This window comes from Cnephaeus nilssonii (assembly GCF_951640355.1).
Source record: "Cnephaeus nilssonii genome assembly, chromosome: 4".
In the NCBI taxonomy this organism is placed as follows: domain Eukaryota; kingdom Metazoa; phylum Chordata; class Mammalia; order Chiroptera; family Vespertilionidae; genus Cnephaeus; species Cnephaeus nilssonii.
The window spans coordinates 19,984,073-20,009,725 of NC_137075.1; the positions used below are offsets into that span (position 1 = coordinate 19,984,073).

A 25,653-nucleotide genomic window follows, 5' to 3' on the forward strand; every position below is an offset into this window, starting at 1 on the left:
GTTAAAAATATCATGAATAACAAAATGGGGGGAAATGCCATTAATACTTGGGTTTCTTTACATACTTTTATTTATTCCTCTAATTGCTGAGTGTCTACTATGTGCTACACTTTGTTTTTGGCACTGGGGATGTAATGGAAAGAAAGGTACAGTCCCTAACCCCAAGAAACTTTTAATCTAAAAGAAGACACAGGCAAGTGAACAGGCAATTACAATAAAGGGTAATAAGTGCTATAGTCTAGGTAAGCACAGGGAACTTCCAGAACATGTAGGAGGGGCACTGTCTCTATATGTAAGGGGTGAAGACTTGTCAGAGGACATTTCCTGGAAAGGTAACATCCTGCGATGAGACATCAAGGACAAGTAAGCAGAAGAAATTGGGAAAGAGTTTAAGAGGGTCACAAATTCATCTTAGGCAGAACAACTGAAGTGATAGTAAGGGGGCACACAGGGACTGCAGGTAGCTCTATATAACTGAAGCTCAGACAGGAATATGGGGAGGAGTAAAAAGAGGCTATTGTAAATAATGCTGCAATGAACACAGGGGTGCATATATCTTTTCAAATTAGTGTTTTAAATTCTTTCAGCAAAACAAACAAACAAACAAACAAACAAATAAATAAATAAATTCCTTCAGCTAACAACCCAGAAGTGGAATTGCTGGGTCATATGGTTGTTCTATTTTTAAAATTTTCAGGGACCTCCACACAGTTTTCCATAGTAGCTGCACCAATTACAATCTTACCAACAGTGCACAAGGCTTTGCTTTTCTCACGTCCTTACCAACCATAGCCAAGATATAGAAGCAACCAAAGTATCCATCAATAGATGAGTGGATAATGAAGATGTGGTACATATATACAATAAAATATTAGCCATAAAAATGAATGAAATCTTACCATTTGTGAAAACATGGATGGACCTAGAAGATATTATGCTAAGTGAAATAAGTCAGACAGAGAAAGACAAATGCCATATGATTTCACTTATATATGGAAACTAAAAAACAAAATAAACAAATGAACAGAAACAAACTCATAGATATAGAGAACAAATTGGTGGTCTCCAGATGAGAGGAGAGGTTGAGGATATAGGTGAAGAAGGTGAAAGATTAAGAAGTACAAAAATACAGTTATAACAACAGTCACAGGGATATACAGTACCAGATAGGGAATATAGTGAATAATATTGTAAAACTGTGTAGGTGTCAGATGGTTACTAGACTTATTTGGGGAGATCACTACATAAGGTATATAAATGTCTAATCACTATGCTGTATGCCTAAAACTAATATAATATTCATGTCAACTATAATTTAAAAATAAAAAGAAAAGAAATAAAAAATTAAATTAAAATTAAAAATAATTTAAATAGATTTACTTAGATTTGCATCTTAAAAGATCATTGGCTGTGATATGGGGAATGGATTAGAGAAGGGTACAACTGGATAGTTGACTATGCATTTGTGTCAGGAGAGTGGAGTCGGTCTGAACTAAGATGAAAAGTAGAGGGAGAGAAGTGGAAGCATTTGACTAATATTAAGAAGGTGGAAAATAACAGGACTTGCATTGTATCTGTGGTTAAAGGTGGAGTGGATTTGAAGATGATCCCAGGTTTCTGACTTGGACTGGTGATGGCTGATTGAGCAGGATTTGGAAGGGGGGCAGGAATTGGAATATGGAGTAATACTAGCAGTCCTGAATGCATCAAATTTGGATTCCCAAGGGTTAAAAAATGGCAATGTGTTATAAGGAGTAAAACATATATGTCTGGAGAGCAGGAAAAATGATCTGACTGGTGGTACAGAGTTGGTAGGCTCTGGCATGTTAGGAGGAAATGAAATAGGCACAGGGAAACAGAAGAGAATGATAGTTTGAGTATCCTGGACTCTGTTATAAAAAATATTCACATGTGCCATACATTACACAATAGATATTTTCCCCAAAGGCTGTGTGAACCAAAGTTTTATAAATTATTATTTTTAAGTTTGCTGAAGAGATTAGTTTACTAAAGAATCTACTAATGTGAAGAATGCTTTTAAAATACAATTAATATCCTCCAAATTTATCTTCTTCAGAAAGATTTTGCATATTAATTTTTTAACCAAGTATATCCAAATGATATTTCTGTAAAGAGTTAGGAAGTGTACCTGAAACTACATTGTTGTTTTCTGTTTTTAAAAAGAAACTTCAAAAAAGGAGAGAGTCTAAGAAATTCCTTAGAGAATTGTTAGTCATCTTTTGGAGATGGTAAAATGAAATTACTTTTATTTCATTTGTAAAGTTCTCTACCTAGAAGAAATTGGAGGGTATTTTGGAAACAACAGTTTGATGATATCAAGAATAAGAATTTTTCTTCCTCAACATAACTTAATATTTTTGCTTTTCTTGGAAATCAGAATAGACAGTGTGCTATGTCCTGAACTGGGCTTCCAGCTAGCCATGTTGAAGCAAAAAAAAATGTCACATTTTGCACTCTATTTGCTCACCAGCTTTAAAACATATCAACAAACTGAGAGTATTGAATTCAGATGTCTGTTTTTCTATGGCAAGTAAAGGTTACCCCTTAATGTAGTATGGGGGAGAGATCATGGAGGAAGGACATTACACAATTCCCTTGCAGAAATTGCTTAAATCCCAGCTTCCCCACTTGATGTGGTGTGAGAAATGATGATTAATTCACTGAAGTTTTCCTGACCTTCTTACACTCATTTACCTCAAGTTAACCTAGTTTAAAGAAAGCATATTTACAATCTTTAGATTTAATTTGGATTAGAAGGCTTTCTTAGTTTTGGTGGTGGTGCTGTTCCGAGAATTGGGATTCTTAATAACTGAAGCAAAAATATATCTAAATTGTCACCTGCTAAGTTCTGCATGATGTGAAATAAAAGGCAAAATTGGATTTTCAATCCACCATATGAATTTTCTCTTAGCTATATGTTTAAGCCCATTGCTCTACTGACTGAAGCCAATTTACTGGTTTAGAAACTGGAAGCACCTTTCCCTGTTATACTAGTATATGTAGTTAAATATCAGAAAATTCTGTAACCAGCAATGTTGCTCCTACTCAACAGAAATTGATCACATCTGTGTGGTGGTGAAAACTCATGCCCTGCCTCTCTCAAACCAATTGCTTCAGAGTTTTAGTACACCATATGGATCAGTCTCTCGGAGACCCACAATGACCATATTCCTAATTTGCAAATAATGAATTAGTTTTGAACCCCTTCTCTGTCAGAGACCCTGGGTGACTGAAAAGTTTAAGGCAAAGCCTCTTCCTTCAGGAACTTACATACTAGTTAAGTAGCAAAAAATCCTATATAATAAAAGCCTAATATGCAAATTGTCCCCTTGACCAGGAGTTCGACTGCTTGCTATGACATGCACTGAACACCAGGGGGCAGCGCAGAACATGGCAGGCATTGGCGATGCAGTACCAGCAGCAGGTGGCAATTGAGGCGCTGTTGGCCCAGATGGGCCCTGACAAGAGTGGGACCACGGCGGGATGGTGGAGAAGGTGAGCGGGTGGTACCAGGCCAAGGCGAGTGCAAGCGGGTCTGATAGTCCCACCAATCACCCTTCAGACTGCGACCAGCGTTCATTACAGAGAAAGGGCAAATAGCAATATTGAAATATTTCTTCCACGTATTTTCTTTTCAATGTGCTCAAATCCGTGCACCGGGCCACTAGTAAATACATAAGATACATGACCTAATTCGCCCCCACAGAGGCAGTGTTTCCAAGATCTGCATTTTAAGCCTTCTGCTCTTCTCCTATCTCTCTTCTTTTTCCTTCAAGCCTGCAAATATGAGGAAAAGTATATCTCCGTCTCCAAACTTCTGCACAGTCTAAACCCATATTTACTTCCATCTAAATTCCAGACTTCTCCCTTTGAATGTCAAAATATTAGAACTCATCCTTGAACTCCAAATTAGAATGAATTTGTCATCTTCCCCAACCCTTCTTTCACTTCTTAATCCAGTGTCTAGCACAGTCTATTTACCTAGTTACTCAAGCCTGAACTATGGGAATCTACTGGACTCTTCTCCACACATTTGATCAATCAATCAATGAGTACTTAGAATTCTTTTTCCTCTGTCTCTGTTACTTCCTTTCTGGTCTGTCCACTTACTCCAGTCTCTACATCCACCATCTGACCCTAAGCCTCTATCCACTCTCGTGTATTCTACTTTGATAGCCTCTTAATTGGTCTTCCTATCTCTGGCCTTATCTTCTTCCACAGTAAAAAGTAAATTTAAATGATGTCATTCAATTGCTATTTAAATACCTTCAATACATTTCAACATATAATTAGTTTCTTTTCACTAGCTTCATCTATTCCCACCATTCCAGGCATATAGACCTCACCCTGCAACAAATTTCTGCTTATCCACCAAAAGCCACCCCAAGTACTAGTTCCTCCGAGAGGCTTTGCTGAACTTGCCCCCCCCATGTCTGATTTACATGGTCTTTGCTGAGGTTACAAAAGCCCTGTGCTTACTTCCCTTACAGCACAGATAAAACTTTACTATAATTGCCAAGTGACTTTTCTGTCTCTATATTAGACACCAAATAGATCCTTGAGTGATGGAACATAGCCTTTAGTGATTATATTCCAGTGTCTAGCACAGTACCTGCCACATAGAAGAGGCTCAGTAAATGCCTCTCAGATAGGACATCCATACAATGGAAGACTACTCAACAACAAAAGTAAACATACTAGTGATACATACAACTACATACCACAACATAGATGAATCTCTGAATAACTGTGCTGAGTGAAAGAAATAAAAGAAAAAGGTCACATACAATAGGATTCCACTTATGTAAAATTCTGGAAAATACAAATTAATCTATAGTGACAGAAAACAAATCAGTGGTTGTCTGGGGAGAGGCAGGAATGTGAGAGGGATAACAAAGGAGATGTGGACATTTTGGGGGTGATGAATATCTTCATTAATATCTTGACTTGCAGTGGTTTCACAGGTGTATACAAATGTCAAAAATTATCAAGTTGTACATTTTCAACACAAGTGTGGACAAAAGCAAGTTTAAGTTGTGAGTACATGAAACATAGAGTTAATTCTTAAAATATTAATTATTGCATTATTTATTTGTATTGCAACTACAATTGTACCTCAGTTAAAAATGATGCCAGTAAGACAGAGAAGTGAATATGTCAATAAATGCCTTTAAACTTTATTGGGACATGCTCTCAGGGACTTGGGCAAAGAGGCAGGATCATATCTGCTAATTACCATGATGCTTTGACAGTGGGCCCATGTGTGTACTTGGGCTGATGGTTCCTATCCTTGGGCTGATGGTGCCTCACCTGATAACTACTTAGCAACTGTTCCCTGCTTCCCTGGTGTCAGATTCAATTGCTTGAGGTATTGGAAATAATTGAAACTTTGAATGACAGGATTATGGATTATTTTTCTAGAAGAGGCAAAGAGGGAACAAGCAAAGAGGGGGTAAGGGAGGTGTATGAATGCATTGATGCTAGGAGACCCAGGCCAGATTGGGAGTACAGGACCTCTGGTATCTGTGACTCCTAGGACACAGGGATCTCTGTATTAAGGAAAATGGAAAATCACAAGCCCTACTAGTCCCTTATTGAGAAAAATATCCCCCCAAACTAAAGCAAGTTCACTCTACAGTCCAGAAGACCCAAAATGCCCCACCTCAATATTTTTCTCATTTTCTGAATATTCTCTAAACTCCTCTCTGTGGAGATACTTTATTCCATAATAGGAATCAGGTTAAAAATGAAAAACTTGTAAAAGAGTGAATATTTATGTGATAACTAATTTCAAACTTTAAATAATATCACATCTTGCTGTTTTTATTGGAGAAGTTATAAATTAAGAAGGCACATAACACCTGAGTTTGGGAGAGAGGACTCTTGCAAATGTTGTAGAGGCAAACCCCCGTCCCCACACAAATTTTCAATTTATAATTTTTTCATCTCTATTGTTCTTCATTTTGTACTGGCAAATAGAAGGTGGGTATACCCTATGTCACCTCAGAAATCTTGAGTCTAATGGACGTGACTAATACACCTAGATGATAACAAAGGTCAGTGAGTGATCATTTAAGATATGCTTAGCTATATCCGACCAAAGAGCATGACAGCAAGAAAAGCAATTTCAGACTTCGGATCAGGCAGGTAGCCATATTTCTCGATTTCCCTTCATATAATATAGTGAACACAGAATGGAGAACTCAAGAAACTCACAAAAAGTATTTGATTATATGATCTTCCCATATCCACCATAAGCTTTACTGTAACTTTAAATTAGGACAAGAAGATATGTGCAAATAGGACAACAAAAGAACAGGAGCAGAAGAATCATAGAAAAAAAGAGAACACATTTGCAGAATATAGAAACATCTTCCTAAGTGGTTTCTCTTGTCAGTGTGCAAACAGTATTGTTGAAGTTTCTCAGTTGGATGGAGCCATCTGGGGTTAGTTTGGGAGATGATTCCTGGCAGCCTTCTGAAGGAGGAGGGACATGAGTTGACATAGATCATCTGTGAAGACTTCTGGGCTAGGCGAACATAGAAGTAGAAGTGGCTCCGAAATTCTCTGGAAATGTGAGATGTGATGAGAATCAGATACTGCTGAAATGTAATCTAGACATGTGTCAAGAGGTCAGGCCCAGAACATGAGCAAGAAAAAAGGGAAGAAATCACCATTAATATTTCTGAAAAAAATGTGTTAATAGGACAAAAGGAAAAGATCAATTTTTTCATGAGATTTTTAATTAGCATGAAAAAAGGGAGAAAAAAAAGAGATGGAATACTCGCCCTTATTTAATAAGCTATCAAGTAATGGCTTCTTGAAAGCAATGCTGGTGATTTTAGGCTTTCCTCGTGTAGAGAATTTGGGTGAAACTCAGAATCAAGTTAACTGCTTTGTTAAGAAGACTGGTCATTAGTAGCAAAATAAGATTGCGGTGATGGTTTCGGGGAACTCGGTACTGTATACTAAAGGGGATCTTGTGAAAAATTAAAGTCTGTTACATTGCAAGAATAACCAGAACTTAGAAATTCTGCCAAAGAAGGGGGCTAGGGATGTGTTTCAGGCTAAAGAGCACAATGACTTATCCCTTAGTAAACGTTGAAAAAATTTATAACAGTGTTTCACCAAGAATTCTGAAGCAAAGTTCCTCACAACTTCCTTCAACACTCAGCTACTCGCTTCCCTCCCCCCACTATTTCCTCACCCTCACCGCCCTCACCTCTGCTTTGAGATTGTCTTTAGCTTCCAACCTGTCATGATGTATGTCCCAGGGCACATTGTAAAATAATTTGATTCTCATGTATGGTGAGAGAAAACATTTCCTAAATCTTCTTTCCAGGCCACCTGTAAACCACTGACAGGGCTCCCTAAGTAAACAGGAAAGCCAGCATCCTCTGCGCCAGAAACCAAACACTCGCACCAGAACCAGTTCTGGGTAGGTGGGTCAGTCATGTCTGAACATCTGCTTTTCTTAGCCTTTCCTCTCCTTTTCCCTCCCTTGAAGTGTAAACTCCTTAACTTTCTTTATTCATGTGAAAGAAAATTTTCCTTTGTTAATAATAAAATGGAAGCATATCTGGATGACTTGAGCTTTAAAAATTTGGAAAGGGTAGGAAAAGAAACCAACCAGATCATAGATTGAAGAGCATGCAAAAGAATACATTATAAAGAGATAGGCATTTTGAATTTTTTTTTTTTTAACCACGAAAATATTTCATCTTGTTGGGGGAAATGTTGGGTATGTATGATAAAGGAATTAACAGGGCAGGTGCATTTTTAAATTGCCTGCAGTAACCAGAAAGGAAGGAAGAAATCCACATATCATTGCATGAGGAAGAGACAGCTTGAACCTCTGGATTTCACTCCATATTCCTGATCTGCACTTACTTTTTGATTATAGCACAGCCATGGCAGAAGAATCCTAAAAGTGGTTTAAAAAAAGTCTCTGGCATTTCCTGTTGGTTGGGAGCTGTTTGGCTTTCTGCATTACCATTTTGTGTTATCATTGGCCAAGCACCTTCGCTGGGTAGAAAAATACTGGTGCAAATTTTACTGGCGAGGTGGGAGTAGAAGCCATAAAAATTCTCAATTTCCCTTTTAAAAACTTAACTCATTTATCCAAGAGGAATAAATACAGAAGGACAAGAGATTTTAAACTTCCCGTCCATCTGGGTACAGCAGTGTATTTTGACTCCAAGCACAATAAAACAACCTTACTTGCTGGTGGTATATGACATAATGACCCAAATATGTTTTTAAAAAATCATTTATTGCTGTACATAAACAGCGAAGTTAGCGCAAGGGATGATAAAATAACACGGGTAATTCTTCCTGTAGCTGGGAACCATTGGCGGCCCATTAGGATTCCAGATGTAGCTGTGTGTGCTTTTCCATTTGTTTTCCAATGTCTAGTGCTTATGCCCTTGGTACCTTGACGGTGCTTGTCAGGCATGTTGGCTTTTCAGCTTGAGGTCTTCCTTGGAGAAACACACTGATCAGGCTCTGGGCTATAAAGCATGCTATTGTCTTGGGCCCAGTTTGTTGAGAATATAAGACCCAGGGCAGTCTCCTGCCAAAGGTCAAATACCAGCTTGACCAAAGTTCCTCAAGTCAACACTGGACCTCCCCAGACAAGAGATACTTCAACTCTTCCTGAAAAAAAAAAAAAAAAAAGTGTTTTTATATTTTTATCACTCTGTAATAGCAGAGATTGTGATGGTACAAATAAGCTGAAATGCATTTTGATAAATCACTTACTATAGTTTCTTTCATGAAAAATGGCTCACAGAGGCAGAAGCTTATAGATTAAAAAAATAAATAAATTCCAATGTTTGGGGCATTTAAAAAAGTAATCTCACAGCCCAAGAGATGGTCTAATAAGCAAGAGTAGAGGGTATAGTTGTAAAACTATACAGATAGAATCATTGTATTTTAAGCAGAGAAAGAAAGCAGTTAAAAATAGAACCATAGCTAATTTAGCGAGTGCCCTGACTGCCAAAAATGCATGTCTGAAATCAGGTGGGTGTTTCTTTATGAGTCACTTAGCCAAATGTAAAATTTATAGCCCAGTCGTGTACAGACTCTAGCAAAGATTCAGAGCATCAGTTTATTACAGGGCTACTATTAAGGATGCTTAAAATTCCCCAGCTTTACACTCCTCACCCCAGGGGTCTAGCCTTAGCTAGTTATGATTGGGCCTGGCCCAAATGCTCCTATTAGACAGGGATTTAAGTATTCGACAATACAGTTAGGCCTTTTTGTGGAGCTGAATGCTCTTCCTCTTGGGGAGCTCAACTCACCCCTCCTGTGTCCAACAACAGCAACTTCCCTTTGCTTCTTACCACTTTTCACCTGTGCCCTGGCTTAGCCAATAGAAGGAAATAATGCTTAAAGAAAACAAAATAACTAGCAGATGGTTGAGTGTACTCTGGGATGAATAAATTACAGTCGCGAAGGGGAAGAGTGAGGTGGTGGATGTCCACTGCTGTATTTGTCCCTGACATACAGGATGCTCAGCACGATGACCTCAACATGTACCAGGTTTACCACCATTAATCACTCCACATAATTCAAGCCAGAAATTTAATGAGCCCAAGGGACCAGTGACCCCTTGGAGTGGGAGCTGAGAAAGTGAACTAGAGGCAAAATACAAAATACACAAGTGGCTCCCATAAGGTGGCAGTGGCTTCTCAGTTCCCAAGAAATAAGTGATTTTAGATGGACTTTATCCCTCATGGAATCAGATGGAGTACAATCATCTGAAGAGCCATATCCTCTATGGTAGGTTCATTCCCTCTAATAAATAATAAACAATTATCCTCCCAGTGTTATTCAGGAAACTTTTCTAAGTTGCTAAATGGAGCACAGTGCTCAGCCTTTTAGAAAGCAAATGGTTTATTAAATACATCATCAAAATAAACCGTGGAATACCTGTAACCATTTCTTTGACAAATTTAGGATTTAAATGTAATTTTTATTAATAAATTTTTATTTAGTCTGAAGAATTTGACACTCTCCTAATCTTCATGATATCTTCTTAGTCAAGCCATATTGCTTACAGCTGTATCTCTAGACTAAGGGAATACAAATGTATTTATATCTCTCAATATCCTTTGAATAGTTTTATCAACAAAGGGCACCAAAATAAGAGGGGATTAGAAAACAAAAGTAGATAAAAAATAAATGTAGTTTCTTATAGACCCACTGACTAATTTATAGTAGGTATGCTCCATTTCCTGTAGTCCCTGCAGTAATGAATATCAATCAGGTGGACTTTGTTCCCATTATCATGTGTCCATTTTTCCTCCTTGTTGCTTAGTTGAGTTTTTCTCATGGCATCTTTTATTTCAGTTTCCTCAGAAAATATCCTAGATAATAAAAAGCTAATATGCAAACTGACCGGAACAACTGGTCGCTATGACGCACACTGACCACCAGGGGGAAGATGCTCAATGCAGGAGCTGCCCCCTGGTGGTCAGTATGCTCCCACAGGGGGAGCGCCACTCAGCCAGAAGCCCTGAGCCAGGCTCACAGCTGGTGAGTGCAGCGGCGCTGGTGGGATCCTCTCCCGCCTCCATGGCAGCACTAAGGATATCCGTCTGTCAGACATCCCCGGAGGGCTCCCAGACTGTGAGAGGAAACAGGCCTGGCTGAGGGACCACCCACCCCCCACCACCACCAAATGCACAAATTTCATGCACTGGGCCTCTAGTATTAAGATGAAGATTTTTGAGTTGGAAATAACCCAAATATCCATTGGTGGATAAATGTACAAAGAAAAAAAAAGTAGCATGTACATACAATGGAATGTTATTCAGATTTAAAAAAATAAGAAAATTCTGTCACATGCTACAACATGGATGAACTTTAAGGATATTGTGCTAAGTGAAATAACCAGTCACAAAAAAAGACAAATACACAAATACTGTATGATTCTACTTACATGAGATATTTAAAGTAGTCAAATTCATAGAAACAGGAAGTAGTGGTTGCCAGGGGCTGAGGGAAGGGGAAATGAGGAGTGGTTATGGGTTGTTCCAGTTTATTTAATGAATTGTTATTTAATGGGGAACTAGAGTTTTGCAAGATGAAAAAGTTCTAGATGTCCATTGCACAACAATGTGATTATACTTAACACTATTGAACTAGTCACGTAAAAATGGATAAGATAGCTAAGATAATGTTATATGATTTTGTTACGCAATTAAAAGAAAGATAAATACATTGATTTTATTTCTTTTACCTTTTCACTATGGATTAGAACACTCCATTGATATACATTGAGACTTGGTAACTAAGTTCTACCCAAAGGTGGTAAGTACATGGAATGATTTTTAAAATAAACATTAAAAAATAAAATTAGCTCTTTCCCATCTTGCAAGATGGCGAGTGAAAAGAAAACTGAGAAGCCGGATACTAAAGAGAAGAAGCCGGATACTAAGGAGAAGAAACCTGAAGCCAAGAAGAAGGCTGATGCCGGCGGCAAGGTTAAGGCGCCTAAGAAGGGGAAGCCCCACTGCAGCCGAAACCCCGTCCTCGTCAGAGGAATTGGCAGATATTCCCGGTCGGCTATGTATTCGCGAAAGGCCATGTACAAGAGGAAGTATTCGGCCCCTAAGTCCAGGATTGAAAAGAAAAAGAAGGAGAAAGTCCTTGCTACTGTCACAAAACCAGTTGGTGGTGACAAGAATGGTGGTACCTGAGTGGTTAAACTCTGCAAAATGCCTAGATGTTATCCTACTGAAGATGTGCCTCGAAAGCTGTTGAGCCATGGCAAGAAACCCTTCAGTCAGCATGTGAGGAGATTGCCGGCCAGCATCACTCCTGGGACCATTCTGATCTTCCTCACTGGGCGCCACAGAGGCAAGAGGGTGGTTTTCCTGAAGCAGCTGAGCAGTGGCTTGCTACTTGTGACTGGACCTCTGTCCCTCAATCGAGTTCCTCTTGGAAGAACACACCAGAAATTTGTCATCGCCACCTCCACCAAAATTGGTATCAGTGGTGTGAAAATCCCCAAACATCTCACTGATGCTTACTTCAAGAAGAAGAAGCTGCGCAAGCCAGGAGGGTGAGATCTTCGACACAGAGGAAGAGAAATACAAGATTACAGAACAGCACAAGGTAGACCAGAAAGCTGTGGACTCTCAAATTCTGCCAAAAATCAAAGCTGTTCCTCAGCTCCAGGGCTACCTCCGCTCTCTGTTCGCTCTCACCAATGGGCTTTACCCTCACAAACTGGTGTTCTGAATTTCTTATAAGAACCCGATTAAATAACTGATATGTTAAAAAAAATTACATAAACATATTAACATGAAAAATTTCAAATATTTACTGAATAAAATAGTATAATAACACCTGTATCTATTACCTACTATAATTTTATAGCAATTATAATTAAATTATAAGTATAATTTGGTTGATCTTATTTTATCTATTTTTCCACCTCTTTTGGAATATTTTAAAACAATAAATGAGTTTGTTTTTTAATTATAGACTTGCAGTTATTTCAGAAACTCACAATGAATTACTTAAAGATCTTGTCATATAAAAAAATATTTGTAACTTATATGTAACATTTTTGTAGGACCTTAATTTCTTTACAAAATTCAGATCACTTTATGGGAAAAACTATGGGGAAAGTCTAAGATTAAAGGAATGGGAATGTTAAATGGGAATGATCAAACCCTTATGACTGCAATTGTACTGTTTAGGAAGTGCTAAAGAGTAGAGGACTAAAATGTTTGATTTTAGGAATTGGGAATTCTATAAAGAGAACATGTTGGTGTCTTCTGAATATAATAAGAAGTAAAATCCTTTTTAAAATGTGGTTGTTTTAACATTACTGCTCAAACAAGAAGAAAGAGTGAGTCTGAGTTACTTCATCTGTCAGGGCCTTAATATCCTCATTTATGAAATGAGGGCTTTGGAAAGGATAGTTGCTAAGGGCCTTTCCAATTAAAAAATCCGGAGGTTTGAGAGAAAGAAATACTTAACTACAAAATATTTCACTTGATTAAATTCATGGCTGAATTTTCTGCCGTAAAGGCCCTAGCTTTTGACATGGTTGCCACTATTCACCGGTTATGAAAGCTGAGACATCATCTCTCATTTCAGCCATCACCAAGTGAAGAAGCACCTGTGATGCAACGTATCCTGCACATTGATGTCGCATAGTTGCCATAACATTTTTGTAAGATCTTTTAATTAAAGTTTTATAGAAGTTGACATGATAAAACTATTTTATATTCTATACGCATTTTCTATTCTAAATTTTTAAACTGAAGATGAAATATTGTGAACTTAGTTACTTTGAATCAAGGACTTTTATAGAACAAGAATTTCTTTCCAATTTTTTTATTAAGGTATTATATGTGTACATATCTTACCATTGCCCCCCCACCCCACTCTCATATATGCCCTCACCCCCCAGTGTTTTGCGTCCATTGGTTGTGTTTATATGCATGCATACAAGTCCTTTGATTGATCTCTTATCTCCCCCACCTCTCCCTAACCTTCCCCCTGTAATTTGACAGTCTGTTTGATGCTTTACTGTCTCTGTATCTATCTTTTTGTTCAATTTTATAATGTTCTTTATTATCCATAAATGAGTGAGATCATGTGGTATTTCTCTTTCATTGACTGACTTATTTCACTTAACATAATGTTCTCCAATTCCATCCAGGTTGCTGCAAATGATGAGAATTCCTTCTTTTTTATGGCAGCATAGTATTCCATTGTGTAGATGTACCACAGTTTTCTGATCCAGTCATCTGCTGACGGGCACCTAGGCTGCTTCCAAATCTTAGCTATGGTGAATTGTGCTGCTATGAACATAGGGGTGCATATATTCTTTCTGATTGGTGTTTCTAGTTTCTTCGGATATATTCCCAGGAGTGGGATTACTAGGTCAAATGGGAGTTCCATTTTCAGTTTTTTGAGGAAACTCCATACTGTTCTCCACAGTGGCTGCACCAGTCTGCAATCCCACCAGCAGCGCACGAGGGTTCCTTTTTCTCCGCATCCTCGCCAACACTTGTCGTTTGTTGATTTGTTGATGATAGCCATTCTGACAGGTGTGAGATGGTACCGCATTGTTGTTTTGATTTGCATCTCTCGGATAATTAGTGATGTTGAGCATGTTTTCATGTGTCTCTTGGCCTTCCTTCTGTCTTCTTCTGAAAAGATTCTATTTAGGTCTGTTGCCCATTTTTTTATTGGATCATTTATCTTCCTTTTATTAAGTTGCATAAGCTGCCTGTAGATGTTGGAGATTAAACCTTTATCAGTGATGCCATTTGCAAATATGTTCTCCCATGTAGTGGGCCTTCTTGTTGTTTTGTTGATGGTTTCTTTTGCTGTGAAAAAGCTTTTTATTTTTATGTAGTCCCATTTGTTAATTTTCTCTTTAGCTTCCATTGCCCTAGGAGCAGTGTCGGTGAAGAATTTCTTTTGGCATATGTCTGAGATTTTGCTGCCTGTGGATTGCTCTAGTATTTTTATGGTTTCCCGTCTTATGTTTAAGTCCTGTATCCATTTTGAGTTTATTTTTGTGTATGGCGTAAGTTGGTGATCAAGCTTCATTTTTTTTGCATGTATCTGTCCAATTTTCCCAACACCATTTATTGAAGAGACTGTCTTTATTCCATTGTATGTTCATGCCTCCTTTGTCAAATATTAATTGAGCATAGTGGTTTGGGTCAATATCTGGATTCTCTATTCTGTTCCATTGATCTATATGTCTGTTCTTGTGCCAGTATCAGGAAGAATTTCTTAATTAGAGAATTTAACAGTATAAAGAAAAATATGTGGGACATATACTTTGAAATAGTTGGCTTGCAAGGTTGTAAACTCTATGATTGTAAGAAACACCGTTCACACCTTTCAAGTGCAAATGTTTTCCAGGGTAGTCTGTGTACTTCATCTATCTGATCTCATTTTCATACAAATGTCATGTCTTTCTTTAATAAGCATGTGCAGAAAGGCTTGCTGCTTGGAAGGCTCTAGCTTCTTGAAAGTGGCTCTGTGTTAGGCCAGAAGAAAATGGGGGAGAAAGTGAAAGAGGATCTTAAAGAATCCTAATCTTGCCGAAACCGGTTTGGCTCAGTGGATAGAGCGTTGGCCTGTGGACTGAAGGGTCCCAGGTTCGATTCTGGTCAGGGACACGTACCTTGGTTGCGGGCACATCCCCAGTGGGAGGTGTGCAGGAGGCAGCTGGTCGATGTTTCTAACTCTCTATCTCTCTCCCTTCCTCTCTGTAACGAAAAAAGAAAAAAAAAAGAAAAAAAAAAGAATCCTAATCTTTTGAAACTCTATTTCCCTTAAAAATGTCCTGCTCATCCTCAGGGTAACCGTACATGATCAAGGAAACAAAGTATCATTTGGCATGGATTTGGCTTCCTAACAGAAGACTCCCTTGTTGAATACATTATTTAAAACAAAATTGATTAGATTCCCAATCTCTGGGTACCCATGCTGAAATGTTGGATGGTTGATTTCAACTACTTTGAGCAACCTGGTGCCAATTTAACCACTGGGATTTAGAGACCTTTGACCTTATCCAGAAAATCCAGGACTATCACCTATATACAACTTGACCAACCAAGTGGTTATAAGAACACTTATCAATAAATATGTATGAAAGGTGTGAAGCCCTCAGTCCATTTTCCCCCTTGCTGCCATGTGTCCTCTCTGAAACTGAACATTAGCTCAGAAACAATGTTCCAAACCAACAGATTCATCACTGATGCTAATTTCTTAGTTTCTGTTAGATTTATCCCTGAAATTCTGTTAAGAAGAGGGAGGAAAATACTAATATCTTAGGAGATTTATCCAGAAAAAAATAAAAGTAAGGGGCAAGACTTTTTTTAGTGTAGATTCATAAAACATTTGTTCCCAAGATGGAACTCATGCCGATGTGGCAACTAAAGGATTATTCAAAGGTGGAGAAATATCATGAGTGACTGAGAGAGCTAGAGAGAGATCAGGGTCTCAAAAGAATATTTGAGAGAAACGTAAGTGATTTTCAGGGAGGCAGATTCTCCTTTCTGCATCGGGGTTCTACCTGGAAGTACTGCTCCAGCACTGCTTACGGAAACATGCTCACAGAGAACTGAGTTCAGTTTGACCTTATACTTGGACTCAGTAATTAAAGATGCACTAAGTGGTTCCAACTACGTCAATTTTCTTTTTTTTTTTTTATTGTCTAAAGTTTTACATATGTCTTCTTTTCCCCCAATTGACACCGCCCCCCCCCCCCCCCCCAGCCATTCCAATACGTTAATTTTCTTGATAAATTTGAGTTGACGACATTTGCTATTCACTAAGATTTATGCAGTAGCAACAGCAGGCTTTGTTTCCTGAAAGGAAAACACTGACTCTGCAAAGTGGGAGGGCAATTCCTCTATTATACCCTCCTCGGATTGCAGACAGCTAAGAATGTAGACTTGCTTCTTGTGCCCTCACTTTCAAAGATCTCAGTTAATAGAATTTATGTTAACTATCTGAAGGAGAAAAATTAAACCTTCCTTTTAAATATTGCTTTTCACTGAATTCCTCTTTGATTCTTAGGTCAATTGTACACTGTTGATTTAGTTCCACAACACAATTCTAAATGGAAACCCCAAACGTGATATATTCTCCATTTAAGGAATATTGACCCTCCCTTCCAGAAGGATCGTAATGGAGAAACATTTTAGAGAAATAACACATGTAATTCTGCTGTTTCTGTTGTTCTGATGTGCTGGCACGCACTAGTTAGGGTAATTGGCAAGGACGAGCAAGAAATACTACTTAGACTTAGTAAAGCTATAAAACTATCCCACTGGAAAGGTAAATATGTCATTTTTGCATCCAGCAATAATAATTGTAACAAGAACATCTGAGACTTTCCCCTGGGCTTTACACCACCTAAGTAGTTTTCTTTAAAATATTAATTTTCTGATGCAATTTTCTCTACTCCTTTTTTGTTCAGAACTAAGTTGAATGTACCTTAGTAGACTAAATGCTCAAAAGATGTCACTTTATTGAAGAAATGTTGTCCTACAATTTAAATAGTTGTTAGTGTTAGAAAATATGTTAATGTTATTGTTTGTTTAGACATTTAAGTATCCATCCAGTAGTATAATGAAAGTTGACTTAAAATCCACAGTGGCCAAGACTTTCAGTCATTGTTTTTTTTCAAGAAATTATATCAAATAACATTTAAAAATGTCTTAGCCATTTAAAAATATCTACTGGGACCTCATTTTATTTTTTAAAACATTTTTATTGATTTTTAGAGAGAGAGTAAAGGAGAGGAAGAGAGAAACATTGATCAGCTGCCTTCTGCACACTCCCTACAGGGGATCCAACCCAGAACTCGAGCATGTGCCCTGAACCAGGAATCAAACCGGCAACCTTTCAGTGCACTGGATGATGCCCAACCAACTGAACCACACCAGCCAAGGCTGGAGCCTCATTTAAAAAAGCCAGCACAAACTTGCCATGGATTTGTCCTTTGTTGTCATAGGCAAGCAGAAGCAGAAATAAAGTGCTTAAATAGGGAGGAGTAAAACTAACGACGGTAATAGAAAAATCAAAAGCAAAAATCCACAATCAAGAAATAGAACCTGAAGTGACTTGAGTAATTTATTTTACTCTGAAGAGTGTTAAACACAGAAACCTCTCCCTCAAGAATACTCCTTTGCTCTGATTCTTCATTATAATTGTTTTTCCTCTCAACCAATATTGGTATGCCAAAGTTGAATTAAAAAAATAAAAAGATTTACACTATTAAATAGAATTGTTTGAGGGCCCAAGAAGTAGTTATTCACTGGTTACTCTTCATAGGAAAATCTCTATTAAAAAATGATTTTTACAGATATTTGGGAATTGGGATATAATATATCACTTCAGAAAAACTGTTTTAGAGTTAAAATATTTTCTCAGCATAGACACTAAAGGTTATTACTATAATGTAATTATGTATTGAGTAATTATGTCTTGAAAGATTTAATCAATTGGTATTTGAAAAGGTTTATAGGTAAAGTTTTTAGAAGATTACGTTTCTGGAATTTTTTATACAGTGGAATTTCTGATTCTACAGCAAATTAAAAAGTTGGATGATTTTCATGTGATATCCTATTTCACTAATACAGAACAACCTTGAACCACACTAGAGCAATAATTACTTAACCTAAATCAGAGACCAAGCCAGGCCAAACAGCTGTTTTCATTTTGTTAGGAGATCCATTTGATTTACTTTTTTAGTCAGCTTTCATTACTGTAGAAGACAAAACTTCACTTGAGTTTTTAACCCTGAATTCTCTGCCTTGTTTGCTGCCTGCTATAAAATTGCATGGTTGAGCTGCCGCAGCCGCTGAGCACGCTCCAGAGCTACTGTAGTATTGTGGGAGGCTCTCCTGAAGCTCAGGAGAAAGGAGCTTCATGAAAACAGAGAAAATCTAGGCCCTTCCCACTGCCCTTAAAAAAAACACACAACAAAACAGAACAAAACTGGTCATCATTGTTCTGATGATAAGAAAAGTCTTCTGGAATGAATATCTGGTTTGAGTTTCTAAAGTAGCAGAAACAGTCATCTGATTGTTGTCACCAGCTGTGTCATCGCTGAGCTGTCTTGGAAAAGAGGGAGAGGAATGTCAGAGACGCAGATATGGGAAATTTGAAATCAAATATGAATTCCTGGGAGCCAGATGCAGACATAGTAGGTATTAAGTCATTAACCCTAAAATTATCTCTTACATTCTATAGGATATTCTCTTTTAAATAGTGAAACCTGTTTTCCTAGAATTTCTAGAAACGAGGATGCATAAGTATTTTGTGGTTTGTGTCATGGCTTTTGCAGTTCCATAAACATGTAGTCCCCATTCTCTCCAATGAAATGTAGGTGAAACAATATTGGGACCTTGTGACTTCATGGAAAAGGTAGCTTAAACTAACATTTAAGTTGCTGTCACTCGGGGGGGCGGGGGGAATCCTTGGAATTGTTGGTGCTCATTAAATCTGGTTGTCCCTTCCCTCAAAGCAATCTGTATCAACGCCTTAAATAAACAGAACCTGGCAAGACCTAGGTTCTCTGTGACTACATGGGTTGGCCTAAGTAGAATTAACCGCACAAAGACAACTATTAAATGGTCCTGATGAACTCTTTGGCATATTTCTGCCACATTATAGACCTGTATTTCTTAACCACATTTCTTCCAGAAAAAGAATTTCATGGTTAAATAAATTTTGTAAACACTTTTTTAGAATAATCACAGTATAGGATAGCATATTGTAGTTCCAGCAGAAAAAAATTATTTTAAGCCTAGTTTTGTTTAGTGTTTCCCAAACTTATTTGAGTATGAAACACTCCCCCCCCCCCCCACATGCCACCATAATATCCCACAAAGTAGTTTTAGACACTAATTTAAGTTGGGGCACATGTTATATTGAGAGTATCTAATTTAATTATTTCTTCATATGCAAAAATATGTGGAATTGAAAGTTGTTGGGGGAAAAGAAGCTCCTTTTGGTTTCTATTTTTTTAATAACAAAATACTTGGGAAGTTTTGCTGTGGATAGCTAAGAAAGCCACTGGGAGATTACCAACTTGTTCAAGGCTCTTTGTTAATATCTTTATTTAAGGGTAATCATTTTGAGAATGATTACCGGAGAACTACAGTGTTGCCTATACCTTTTTCTAGCTGACTTATAACAGTTAGTGTTGGGGAAGAGTCTTATTGAAAACTAGAGGCCTGGTGCACAAATTCGTGCATGGGTGGGGTCCCTGTGGATGGCCTGAGGGGATCGGGCCAAAACCCACAGTCCAATGCTACCTGCAGCTCCTACCTGCTACTCTCACTCATCCTGGCCCCACTGTGCCTGCCATAGGTTTGCACCCAACCAGCCACATTCGGGAGAAGCTCACGCTGCAGCAGGGCCTGCCAGCTGTGAGCCCTGCTTCTGGCGCCCTCCTGAGGGAAGTGGACTGTGGGATCAAGCTGAAACCGGCTCTCTGACATCCCCCTGGGGTCCCAGATTATGAGAGGGTGTAGGCCAGGCTGAAGGACCCCACAAGTGCACAATCAGGGCTGGGGAAAGACCACAGGAGGGCTCCAGGGCGTGTCAGCCCAACTTGCTCAGCCCTGATTGACCGGACCCCAGCAGTAAGCTAACCTACTGGTTGGAGCATCTGCCTCCTGGTGGTCAGTGCATGTCATAGTGACTGGTTGACGGGTCGACTGTCTGCCCCCTGGTGGTTAGTGCACATCATAACGAGCAGTTGAGAGGTCTTAGTATATCATTAGCATATTATGCTTTGATTGGTTGAACAGTCGACCAGTCACCAGATGACCGGACACTTAGCATATTAGGCTTTTATTATATAGGATAATTGAGAACTAATGATATGTAGAAAGACAAAGATAATTTCTTGTGGTGCAATAGAATCTTTACCAAGGACCATGGATTATCATCTTGGATGTTAACAAGCCACAAAGAGAGAAAGCTAGTTGAAGATTGCTTCTTTATTTAAGAAGTCTAGTCTTTAGGAAGTTGGCTGGTATCCTCTGGATGCTTTCCTGTTACCTAAGACATAGTGGATTATGTCTGGGTTAGCTCCTGACTGACTGGTGAAATGTAAATGACTGTATGCCTGGACTAAGGCTTCTGGTATTGACTGCCTGGTTTTTCCTCACCCTAGTTTAAATTTACTCAGTATTCTCTTTATATCACCTCCTTTTTCTTTTCTTCTTCTTCTCTTTTTTTCCCCTTCCTTCCTTCCTTCCTTCCTTCCTTCCTTCCTTCCTTCCTTCCTTCCTTCCTTCCTCCCTCCCTCCCTCCCTTTCTTCCTTCCTTCCTTCCTTCCTTCCTTCCTTCCTTCCTTCCTTCCTTCCTTCCTTCCTTCCTTCCTTCCTTCCCTCCTTCCTTCTTCTTTTAGAAAGCTTGAGCAGGATTTACAACAAGCAAATCAAGGGAGCCCAGGCCTAAAAATCTCTGTCTGCAGTTTACCTTTTTCACGGTCAATTTAATAAAATATGATTGACATTTGCTAACAAGTTTGTCCTACAAGAGTGAGGAGGAAGCCAGACAAGAAGAGGACTCTTTAATTTGAAGAAATATGTCCTTTAATCTTTTTCTGGCAGAGCTGTAGGGTATATGTATTTGTTTGTTATTATCTATTTAAACTAATATAAGTTGTTTTTCATTTGGTATTAAAACATATTCAGCCTTGCTCTTGGCTGAATTGGAACAAAAATTAATTTGCTGTTATGATACTTGCATTAACTAACAGCAGAGCATTAGTAATGCATCTGATGGCGAATATCAGGCCATTGCTGTCATTGTCACCTTCAACATCCACAAGCCAAAATAATAATAATCATGTCTGTATATTGTGTTGTTTTCCACAGTTTCAAAATTACTTTCACTTATGTTATCTCTTATTCTTCTCAGAACAACCTCAAGAATTAGATAAGTTTGAAAATATTATTTCTATCTTAGATGTGAGCAAAGTGAAGTTCAGAAAGGTTCAGAGACTTGCCCATGTCACAAAAGTTCAGGACAGCTACAGCTGAGACTCCCAGGAGGATTTTTCTGATACTACTCTTGAATGTCCGAGGGAGTAGAGTTCTGTCTGCCACTGATTTTAATAAATATTCATCCTGCTTTTAAGCTTTTAGGGTGTTTAAAAATCCTTTATGTTTGGCAGTATTGATTTTGAATCTAGTTATGTATTCAATGTAGTTTTTTTTCAGTTATTTGTAAACTAAATAACAGCTTGTAAATGGAAAGATTTAAATTTACAAATGCAAAGTGTTTTCTCAAAATTATGCTGCCTCATGAAACACAGTGGAAACATTTCCCCCATTTCTGAAGCTAGACACATGTAGATAAGGAAATTAACTACCTTCACAGAAGGACAAAAGATTAGAAGTCAAGTATTTAAATTTCTAATCTGTTGTTTAGTTGTGTAACTTTGCTTTTCCTGCTTAGATCAAGTACAAGTGAGCGGGGGGGGGGGGGGTAGGTGCTGATACCAACAAATATATCCATTGTCAATAACAAAGCTATTAGTTTGCATAAAAAGCAACATTATTTTCTTCCTCTAATAATCCTTAAAATTCAGTATAGATTTATCTTCATCCCAAAGGGTAAATGTATTGACTCATTTTTTGTTTACAGGATTGTGCAGACTTCATTCAGAGAAACCATGTGCTAAAGTTGAGTTAGTTATGCAATTTGCTGACTTTGGTGCATAAAGAAGATACTGGTGGCTCACGCTATTAGTGGGGCATGGTCTTTGAAATATGGGTCCAGTCATGGGTTTCACAGAACCATCTACACACTGCCCTCAAATGACTTTGTTTGGAGCCACTGGTACTCCCATGAGACAGTTGACAGGGATTAGGACTTGATTTTTGTCCTGTGCACAAGAGGTGTAGGGTATGTTCAGCATCAATATAAAACAGATGACTCAGTTATAACACAAAGCACAGGAGAGAATAGGCCTGCTCACAGAGGTCAGATTTCCATGAGCAAAGCTAAGCACTGCAATGAAATGATGGATTAGTTCAGTTAGGCAAAATCTTGCTTACTCACTTTGCCCAAATTAGCACATTTTTTTTTGTCCTCAGTGATCTGGATAATTACTTCATTTCACTGCTGTCCTCTGTTTGAGAAGGCCTGGCCTTAGCCAGTAATTAACATGGCCTGAAGAGCAATTTGTCAGTCCAATTCAATTCGGCAAATAAATTTATGAGCACCTAGTACTACTCTGCTGTGTTTTGAAATTCAGAGGTGAATAAAATGTGGTCCTTGTCTCTCAGGAAATCACAGACTGTGCCAACAGGAAGCAAACTCACACTACCAGTAATACCATGTGGGAAGGGCTGTATTGGTGATGGGGGAGACAATGTTCTGTGAGAGCCCACATAGGAAAACTGTTCATCAGAGGTCACGGAAGTACTGTTTGAAGTGTGTACGCAGGACTAAAGAGTATTTGCAAGGGTGTTCTGGAGTTCAGCATTCATTATTTACTTTTGAGATTGTAAATGTCAAATAGTAGAGAATTAAAGCTCTTGCATCCAAAAGCAAGGGTAGTTTTAGAAGAAAAGTTGCTGATGAAGAAAAGGGAATCTATTGTTTTTCATTTCTTCACTATTACAAAGGTAAGTTAGTGCTCCTTCCAGCAGAGGAAGTAACTATGAACTCTTGACGAAAGGTGCAGGGAAATCGGATCTTTTTAAACACTGATTTTTTTTTTTAAAAGGTTCCTCTTGAACTTTAGAGATGGAGCACCAATTTAAAACAAACACACATTCTTAAAGCAGCACATGGGTGCCCAATTGTGCCCTAAGGCTTTTTCTTCCATTTAAAAGTTTTCTGGCAGCACAGAAAAGTCCCTACATAATAATCCGTGCTAAGAGAAAGGTTGACTTTTGGAATAAAGATTGACAGTGAGATCGCCTCCAGAAAACCAACTGCAGCAAAGATTGTTATAGAATGTCACTCAGGTTTTCACCAGGGAGCATAGCCATCCTGGAGGCGTGTTCAGCCTGTAGGTAATCAGGGGCAATGTTTGAGAGTTGGGCTGGTGCCCTGGAGAAGTGATGCTGGAAGAGGAAAAGGGCCCTATAAGAAATTACCTTCAATTGCCTGCAACAAGGGTTCCATTAGGTTATCCTCTAAAACCTCTTTTAGATTATTAATGTTGACTAACAAAAGCATTTGCTTGGAGTAGTTCGTCTAGAATAGTGGTCGGCAAACTCTTTAGTCAACAGAGCCAAATATCAACAGTACAACGATTGAAATTTCTTTTGAGAGCCAAATTTTTAAACTTAAACTTCTTCTAACGCCACTTCTTCAAAATAGACTCGCCCAGGTCATGGTATTTTGTGGAAGAGCCATACTCAAGGGGCCAAAGAGCCGCATGTGGCTCGCGAGCCGCAGTTTGCCGACCACGGGTCTAGAAGAAGTGATTTGTCCCAGTCCATTCATTTTCACATTCCTTTACAGACGACATTCGTTTTTAGAAAAGCTGAGCAAAGTCAAAGGTTGTTCCCTGAGACCACAAAACTAAGTAAAGGCAGCTTTCTCAGATTCCAGATTCCACGATTAGGGTAATGCTTTAGGAGGATTAATTGGAAATGTGTGCATAGACTTAAGATATAGAAAAACTCAAAGCAAAATTTAGACAGAATAAAATAGTAGTAATCTAGGGTAGAGGTGATGAGGCCTGGTACTAGGATGATGGTAGTAGAAAAAAAAGTAAAAAACAAAGTAAGAGATATACAAAAGAAAGGAGGGACAAGATTAAGTAACAGCTGAATGTAAATTGAATATCATATAGAGTGGAGTTGAAGTGCTGCTCACAGAAACTGCCGAGTGGAAAAGTTAAAAAGTGAAAATAATTTGAGAAGAAAAGGGGAGAAAGATAAAGTGTCGATTTAGGACCAGGCAGACAGAGAGGGGCAGAAAGGCAGAGAGGGAGAGATCTATTTGATGTATTGATAATAACGATAAAAGAATAGTCTGTTAAACACAAGTCTCAAGTGATGGGGCCTTTATGGAATTGACCTTCAGAAACAATTTAGTTCGGAATAGTGAACTGCCTTCCCTGTCCTTACTCTTGTCACTGTTGTTCTATATCAATAAACACTTGGTTCAAATTGATCATAGTGCTAATTTTTTAAAAATAGATTTTTATTGATTTTAGAGAGGAAGAGAGAGGGAGAGAGGGACAGAAACATCAATGGTGAGAGAGAGTCATTGATCGGCTGCCTCCTGCACACCCAACACTGGGGATCGAGCCCGCAACCCGGGCATGTATCCTGACAGGGAATCGAACCATGACCTCCTGGTTCATAGGTCAACGCTTAATCACTGAGCCATGCCAGCCGAGCTAACTTTTTTTATAAGGAACATTTAAAACCACATCATGTTGGATTTTTAATAATGGAAACACATGAAAGTCTATTTCTTAATATTACCACTGTTATTATAATATATGTAAAATATTCTTGTTATATAATTAGCTATGTTTTACATTCTAATTATTATAATTAATAACCTTTATTTTAATGAGATTTGTACTATACAAAAAATGATATTAGCAATCTCTCAAATTTCTTCTACCTCATCAATGGATTTCTAGTGGATTTTTCATTTTTTGAGGAATAAAGGCATATGAACCCTATAAGAAAATAAATTCCCTATGAAACATCTAATTCTCCAAGGTGTATTTTGGAAATAATTCATCCACCTTTGTCATCCAACATCACCCTATTTTTTAAAAGATGCTGTATTTCATTTAGAAATCTTATCTCCAAGGAGTCTTACTATGCTTCTGATACACTCTGCTGGGCTTCTTAGAATCCTTTAGTAATGTTCTTCTGGGGAGAGAATCTCTTTTGGATGTACTTTTTCAATCCTTGCTATTTCTGAATCTCCCCTGTTCTGTATCAAGGCACAATAGTTACTGGATAAAGTTAACAAAAGCACAAATTGTGTTATAAGCTCTTTTCCTGAAACTTACTCTGGTACCAAACTCTCCCCTCCTCCCACTTCCAGCCTCACCAATTTGCAAGTTGTCCCAGCTTACCTCAAACAGGGATTTAAAATCTGTTAGAGAGCTCAGCCTGTTGATTTACA

The 25,653-nt window shown here is 38.2% G+C and overlaps 1 protein-coding gene and 1 pseudogene across 2 annotated transcripts in view; both read left to right on the plus strand.

Annotated features, from left to right (window-relative positions):
- SLC25A21 (solute carrier family 25 member 21) overlaps positions 1–25,653 on the plus strand; it is a 514,916-nt gene that overhangs the window by 136,594 nt on the left and 352,669 nt on the right. The window lies entirely within an intron of this gene.
- On the plus strand, positions 11,406–12,303 carry LOC307097432 (large ribosomal subunit protein eL6-like; annotated as a pseudogene). Its single transcript has one exon. The product of its transcript is annotated as a large ribosomal subunit protein eL6-like (transcript).